The sequence below is a fragment of the Sciurus vulgaris genome, assembly GCF_902686455.1.
Source record: "Sciurus vulgaris genome assembly, chromosome: 1".
Taxonomy (NCBI): Eukaryota; Metazoa; Chordata; class Mammalia; order Rodentia; family Sciuridae; genus Sciurus; species Sciurus vulgaris.
The window spans coordinates 140,515,368-140,523,424 of NC_136461.1; the positions used below are offsets into that span (position 1 = coordinate 140,515,368).

The window sequence follows — 8,057 nt, forward strand, 5'->3', positions numbered from 1 at the left end:
CTATTAGAAATGCCATTAGCAAGTTTCTTGAAGGAGATACTTATTTTCCCATTGCACTGGCCTTCTTAGACTCTGAGTCAAAACCACCTGCTATCTTACATTAGTGCACCATTTTGCTGTTGTGAAGTGCTATCCAAATTGTAATAATGGTGACAACAATCTGCTGAATGCCCCCAACTTTGAAAAGAAGGTTGAATTTATATTGAATAGAATCACCACTTAAGAATCAGAGTTTGCCACAAGAGCAATAGTTTGGTGGTCATGATAAGTAAACTAAATTGAGGTCCTTGAGTAGTTCATATTATATTCAAGTGTGGAATCTTCCAAACACATGACCCTAGAGATGTTATTTCATATCTCTCAAGGCTATACTAAATGAGTTTAAACTTCTCTGCTAAAAGTCACAAGTGGAGAAGTTTAAGGATGTATTAAAAATGGTAAGGTAAGTCACTTGTGGCCAAAATCCTCATCAGCAAAATCAGGGATGACAGCACTAATGGAAAATCAATGAGGGGAAAAGCAATGGAGGAGTATGGAAAATGCGAGACTTACGTAATCACATTCTGCAAATGAGGGCAATGGAGAGGGAGAAGGAGAATTAATTTGCTTTTCCTATTTGAGATTGAATCTTTGAATGGAAGGAAGGTTCAGTTCTGCAGGGGCATGGAAGCTGACATTGCAGGAGGAAGGAGGAGCCTTGACCTGTTGCAATCCAAGGAGCCTCTTCCCCCAGAAGGAAAGGACTTCCATTGTGTAGGCCTCTCTAAAGAGGGATTGCTGTGTCCAGCACCAAGGGGAGTATAAAAACTCTGTGTGAAGCAGAGTCCAAGTGGCCACCTTCTCAGAGAGAATTTTTCAGATCTAGCAAGACTAGAACCTAAATCCTTCAGTTTTCCACAGCAGCAGCAATACCAATGTGTGGAGGCGATTAGTAGAACTCAGTCCAAACTTCCTGGAAAAGGACAGTCAGAAAACCTGAGTGAAAGATAGGGGTGTGGCTCCAGGCACTTATCTAGCATGTGTTCTAGCATGCTGGGTTCAATTCCCAGCACGCTCCCCACTGAAAAAAAAAAAAAAATTATGCACACAAACATGTATAATCAGTCATGTCACTTCTATACTTAAATCCAAAATCCTTTTTCTGCAGATATCACCTTCTCAAAAAGGTCTTTTGTTTGTTTGTTTGTTTTTAGGGAAATTTAGTATTTTTTTATTCTATTAATGACTACTATTTGAAAACATTTACAATATTAATTGAACTTTATATAAGAAAAGATAAACTTTTATTTATTTTGGGGGGTACCAGGATTGAACTCAGGGGCACTCAACCACTGAGTCACATCCCCAGCCTTGTTTTGTATTTTATTTAGAGACAGAGTCTCACTGAGTTGCTTAGTGCCTCACTTTTGCTGAGGCTGACTTTGAACTTGAAATCCTCCTGCCTCAGCCTCCTGAGTCACTGGAATTGCAGGCATGTGCAACTGCTCCCAGAAACTTTTCTTTCTTTTTAACATTTAAATACTGGGCTTTAATAACAGAAAAGTCAGTATAATTATGATCCAAATTATTCTGTCAAAAACTTATCATGCTTGATGTTAGCATATTTACACACAACTCATGTTTTGGTGTGAAGTTCTTTGCCTGCAAGAAAGAATATTTGTTTACTTTACTAATAGGAATATCTTTTAATGCTGGAATGGCCTTTTCTTGGTCTTTCTTCCACTGTTGACTTTTAGCATAGGTCTCTGTGATTGTGTGAATGGAGTGGAGAAGTACTCATCATGTTAGTTCCAAATAAGAGTACATAACAAATTGCTATAGTAATACAGAGGTAGACAGATAATACGATTGCCCAGTTTTGTTTTTTTTTTTTTTTTTTTTTTTTTTTTTTTTTTAGTTCAGTAGATTAAACCTAAGGAATTTAGCCAAGATTCAGGAATAAAACCTGCATGAGATAAATTATGAAACCAAATTGAGGATTTAAGAAAAGAACAAAGTCATAAGTCACTCTTTCTGGCAATGGAAATGGTGAATTTTCCACCATTTTCCTGTGGCTTTGGTCAATTTCTGTGCTGAGTTTTCTGTGTAAAGCACCAGCCAGGAAGCCACAGTAGGATAGAAAGAGCTCAAAAAAGTCTTTCTTGACAACACTACTGAAATTAACTTCTCTCAGATTATATAGCTGTGTTTATTTCCTTTGTAGCTCTTATCACAATCTTTAATTTCATTGTTTATTTGTTCACTTGTTTGTCTAGTTCTCCCAGTACAGAGTAAATCCTATCAGGCCAGGATGTTTCATGTCTTTTTTTTTTTTTTTTTTTTTTTCACTTTCTAATGTGGTTTTTGGCACATAATAGTCATTTAACAAATATTTGTTGAATTAATGCTTGCTTAGTAAATAATTTTTGGAATACTTATTGGTTCTGGAAGGATGCCGTGAACACATTATATTGCTCTGAACACATAACAGCGCATGGATGGGCATCATAAGAGTATTGTGCCACAAATTGCTAGCCTGAGAAAAGACTGAAATTCATAACTCAAAGTACAATTTCTTCTTTTTTTTAAACTTTTATTTATGTTTTTCATTATCTTTTTTTGACAGTGATAATTTAAAAAAAGTTTCATACACATATATAGGGTAATAATGTCTGTCTCATTCTACTGTCCTTCCCAGCCCCCCTGCCCCCCACTCATCCTCCTCTGTAAAATCCAGAATTCTTTCATTCTTCCCCACTCATCCTCCACTATGGTCAGCATCCGCTTATCAGAGAAAACATTCAGTCTTTGGTTTTTGGGGATTGGCTTATTTCACTTAGCATGATATTCTTCAGTTCCATCTTACCTGCAAATGTCATAATTTCATTCTTCTTTAAAACTGAATAATATTCCATTGTATATATGTACCACAGTTTCTTTATCCATTCACATGTTGAAGGGCATCTAAGTTGGTTCCATAATTTTGCTATTGTGAATTGAGATGCTATAAACATTAATGTGGCTGTATCACTGTAGTATGCTGATTTTAAGTCCTTTGGTTATAGGCCAAAGAGTGGGATAGCTGGGTCAAATGGTGATTCCATTCTAAGTTTTCTGAGGACTCTCCATACTGCTTTTCAGAGTGGTTGTACCAATTTGCAGTCCCACTTCATGAGTGTTCCTTTCCCCCCACATCCTTGCCAACACCTATTATTGCTTGTGTTTTTGATAATTGCCATTCTGACTAGAGTGAGATGAAATCTGAGAGCTGTTTTGATTTGCATTTCTCTAATTGCAAGAGATGATGACCATTTTTTCATATGCTTGTCAATCAATTGTATTTCTTCTTATATGAAGTGCCTGCTCAGTTCCTTAGCCCAGTTCCTTATTGATTGGTTTATTTCATTTTATTTTTTTTGGTGTTATGTTTTTTGAGTTCTTTATATATCTTGGAGATTAGTGCTCTATCTGAGGTGTATGTGGTAAAGATTTTTTCCCATTCTGTAAGCTCTCTCTTCAAATTATGGATTATTTTCTTTGCTGAGAAGAAGTTTTTTAGTTTGAATCCATCCCATTTATTGATTCTTAATTCTACTTCTTGTGCTTTACGAATCTTGTTAAGGGAGTCAGTTCCTAAGCTGACATGATGAAGATTTGGGCCTACTTTTTCTTCTATTAGGCACAGGGTCTCTGTTTAGTGCCTAAGTGTCTGATCTGCTTTGTGTTGATTTTTGTGCGGGATGAGAGGTAGAGGTTTAATTTCATTTTGTTACATATGGATTTCCAGTTTTCCCAGCACCGTTTGTTTAACAGGCTATCTTTTCTCCATTGTATATTTTTGGCACCTTTGTATAGTATGAGATAACCACATTCATGTGGGTTTGTCTCTGTGTCTTCTATTTTGTACAATACCTTGTCTATTTTGGTGCCAATACCAGGTCATTTTTGTTACTGTTGCTCTGTAGTATAGTTTAAGGTCTGGTATTGTGATGCCTCCTGCTTCACTCTTCTTACTAAGGATTTCCTTACCTATTCTGGGTCTTTTATTTTTCCAAATGAATTTCATGATTGCTTTTTCTATTTCTATGAAGAATGTCATTGGGATTTTAATAGGAATTGCAGTGAATCTGTATTGCACTTTTGGTAGTATGGCCATTTTGACAATATTAATTCTGCCTGTTTAAGAGCATGGGAGAGGTTTCCATTTTCTAAGGTGTTTTTTGATTTCTTTCTTTAGTGTTTTGTAGTTTTCATTGTAGAGGTCTTTTGCCTCTTTTGTTAGATTGATTCCCAAGTATTTTATTCTTGTTGAAGCTATTGTGAATGGGGTAGTTTTCCTAATTTCTCTTGAAGTGGATTCATCGCTGATGTATAGAAAGACATTTGATTTATGGGTGTTGATTTCATATCCTGCTAATTTGCTGAATTTGTTTATTGGTTCTAGAGGTATTCTGGTGGAATTTTTTGGATCTTCTAAATATAGAATCATATCATCAGCAAATAGTAATAGTTTGAGTTCTTCTTTTCCTATTCAGATCCCTTTAATTTCTTTCATCTGTCTGATTGCGCTGGCTAGGTTTTTTAAGGATGATGTCAAATAGAAGTGGTGAAAGAGGGTATCCCTGTCTTGTTCCAGTTTCCAGGGGGAATGCTTTCAATTTTTCTCCATTAGAATGATGTTGGCCATGGGCTTAGCATAGAGAGCCTTTACGATGTTGAGGTATGTTCCTATCCCTAGTTCTCCTAGTGTTTTTAACATGAAGAGGTGCAGTATTTTGTCAGATGCTTTCTCTTTCTCTTTTAAGGTAATCATTTGATTCTTGTCTTACAAACTCAAATACTAACTGAGTGCAGAGGCATGTGCCCGTAATACAGCTACTGGGGAGGCTGAGGTAAGAATGCAAGTTCCAGACCAGTCTGGGCAACTTGGTGAGACCCTGTCTCATATTTACAATTTTTTAAAAGGGCTGGGGATAAATCTCAGTGGTAGAGTGCTTCTGGGTTCAATTCTCACTATTGCAAATCAGAATGGCTAAACTTAAAAGACTGGCAATATTATGGGTTTGGTTTTGGATCATTGAAATAAAACCAATATGACAATAAAGTGAGTCATGTGAACTTTTGGGGTTGTCAGTGCACAGGAAAGTTAACGCTGTACTTTTATCTATTAAGTGTGCAAAAGCATTATGTTTAGAAATTATACCTTAATTTAAAAATACCTTATTGCTAAATAATGCTACAACCATCTGAATCATTGGAAAAATGGTGCTGATAGACTTGCTCCATGAAGTGTTGCCACAGACCTTCAATTTGTATAAAATTCAATACCCATGAAAACACTGTGAGGGGCTGGGGTTGTGACTCAGTGGTAGAGTACTTGCCTTGCATGCGTGAGGCACCAGGTTCGATCCTCAGCACCACTTAAATAAATAAAATAAGGGTATTGTGTCCATCTACAACTAAAATTTTTTAAAAGATGCAATGAAGCATAACACAAGGTGTGTCTGCACTGGTAAGAATGTGGAATGCCAGAAACTTCTACACTGCCAGTGGGAACACAAACACTGTAACTACTGTGGAAAATGCATTAACGATTTTAGTAATTTATTAAAAGGTTCAATAAACACTGTGCAACCTAGCAATTCTTTTTTTTTCTAGGTGTTCTCCCCAAAGATTTTCATTCAGAGCAGACCTTAGAAGATGGAAACCTCTCCCATGCTCTTAAACAGGCAGAATTAATATTGTCAAAATGGCCATACTACCAAAAGTGCAATACAGATTCACTGCAATTCCTATTAAAATCCCAATGACATTCTTCATAGAAATAGAAAAAGCAATCATGAAATTCATTTGGAAAAATAAAAGACCCAGAATAGGTAAGGGAATCCTTAGTAAGAAGAGTGAAGCAGGAGGCATCACAATACCAGACCTTAAACTATACTACAGAGCAACAGTAACAAAAATGACCTGGTATTGGCACCAAAATAGACAAGGTATTGTACAAAATAGAAGACACAGAGACAAACCCACATAACAACCCAAAAGTCCATCAAATAAACAAATTTCAGTGTATCCATACAATGGAATACTATGGAACAAAAAGAAACAAAATACTGATACGGAAAAGCCTTCTATTAAAGGACCGAAGCCAGACACAATACAACCAAATACTTGTCAATTGTTTCATTCATATGAAATTCCAGAAAAGGCAAAACTCAAGTGATAGAAAGCAAATCAATGGCCACCAAAGACCAGGATTGGCAACAAGGGGCACAGAGAGTTTTTCAGAATGATGGCAATGAAAGTGTTTTATGGCAGGATTGTGGTGTGAACCCAGGACATGTCCTAGTTTACTGTTTGGAGAAAGGTTCCATTTTGCAGCACAGGAAGGAGAAGCCCAAGTGGAGCCCGGCTGAATCCCTGCATTGAGGAATTGGAGTTGTAAAGTCACAGAGAGGATTGAGAAGCTATTACCCCTGTGGGTCTGCAGCTTGGTGGTGGGTCTGGAGCTCTTGTTGGTCATTAGGGTCAAAAACAGGAAGCAGCCTTATAAGTAAATCATTCTTCACGCAGATCTTTTCTGATTGTGCTCACTGGCTCCGCAATCACCAAGGGGCCAACCCACTGTGTTCGGTTACAATCCTTTTCGTCAATAAGATCCTTAACTACAAGCAAAGGGCTGCCTCATTGTCAGATGGCAGCAGGTCACCTGCCCATGTGGCTCACTCTGTAGAGAGTCCTGCGTTCTCAGCTCCACTCAGAACCCCGACTCTCCGGAACCACCTCGGCACTGCGAATATACAGGAGGGATCCGCCCGGGAAGCCGGGTTTGGAGGGCAGGAGTCCCCAGGCCTGAGCAGGGTTCTCTTGGCCACCCATCTCCCAGCCTGGGACGCCCTCATCGCTACCCCGGACTCTAGGGAACTGGGCGATGGTTCCCTGCCATTTGAGCATCTGCCCACAGTGCAGGACTTCCAGGGCACCCAACCGTGGCCCTGGAAGGTGGGGGGGCGTCCGGAGATCACTGTGGGTCTGGGTCCCAAAGTCACTACCCAAGGCGCTCTTGACTGGTTCATACCGTGGAGCCACTTACCTTGCTATCCTCAAAGTACAATTTCTACTGGATATGTATTGCTCTTGCACCATTGTAGAGTCAAAAAATTATGTCAAACTATTGTAAATTGAGGACCATATGTATATTATGTATAATTATATGCACATATTCCATTTATAGGTATAGAACTAGATAGACATTAATATACAGTATCTAGACCTGTGTCTGTCAAATTAATTAGGAGACTAGATTTACTCTGAAGCATTTCATGATTTAACAAGATTCAATTGTCACTTGATCTCTTGTAAAGGATATTTTTCCCCTAATCATTTTATATTCACTTCTGACATGATCAAACCTTTAAAAAATCTTATCCCACCAAAATAACATATTTAATTTCTAATAGGGCTTTAAAACAATTAAAATTTTATTTATTAAGTTTATCTTTTAAAGGGAAAATAGTGAAAAATTAAAAGCAAAAATCAGTGAGGGAGGTAACTTCTGTCAGGTCTTGCAATGATGGTAGCTCCTGGTGTTCTTGTTCTTGTGAAATCTCCTTTGAGCTGGACTTGCTGACTTGAATCTATGAGTGGGATTTGGCAAAGGTAGTGAAATTAGATTTGGAAAGTCAGAGACTTCTTTCTTATTTGCACTCTCTTTGACTCTTCTTGTGTGCTTGCTGTGATGAACAAACTGGAGAGACCCATAGGGCAAGGATCTGAAGACCAGTCACCATCAGTGAACTGAGGGCTGGTCTAATAGTCTTGAGGAATGAAATCCTGCCAATATATCACCTCAGTGAGGTTGGGAGCCAATCTTTCCCCATTGAGCCTTAAGATGAGATTGTACTCTTAGATACCACCTTGATTGAGGCCTTATGAGAAACTCTGACACAGAAGACATAGTAAGGCTGAGCGAGGGTTCCCTATGCACAGAAATAATGAGAAAACAAATGTTATGTCTTGTTAAGCCACTAAGATTTGGAATAATCTGTTACTACAGCAAGACAACTAATACAGCAAAC

At 38.1% G+C, this 8,057-nt stretch overlaps 1 pseudogene across 1 annotated transcript; it reads right to left on the reverse strand.

Annotated features, from left to right (window-relative positions):
- Positions 1-1,151: 1,151 nt before the first annotated feature.
- Positions 1,152-2,455, reverse strand: LOC306656984 (phosphatidylinositol N-acetylglucosaminyltransferase subunit P-like; annotated as a pseudogene). The gene has a single exon. The product of its transcript is annotated as a phosphatidylinositol N-acetylglucosaminyltransferase subunit P-like (transcript).
- Positions 2,456-8,057: the final 5,602 nt, after the last annotated feature.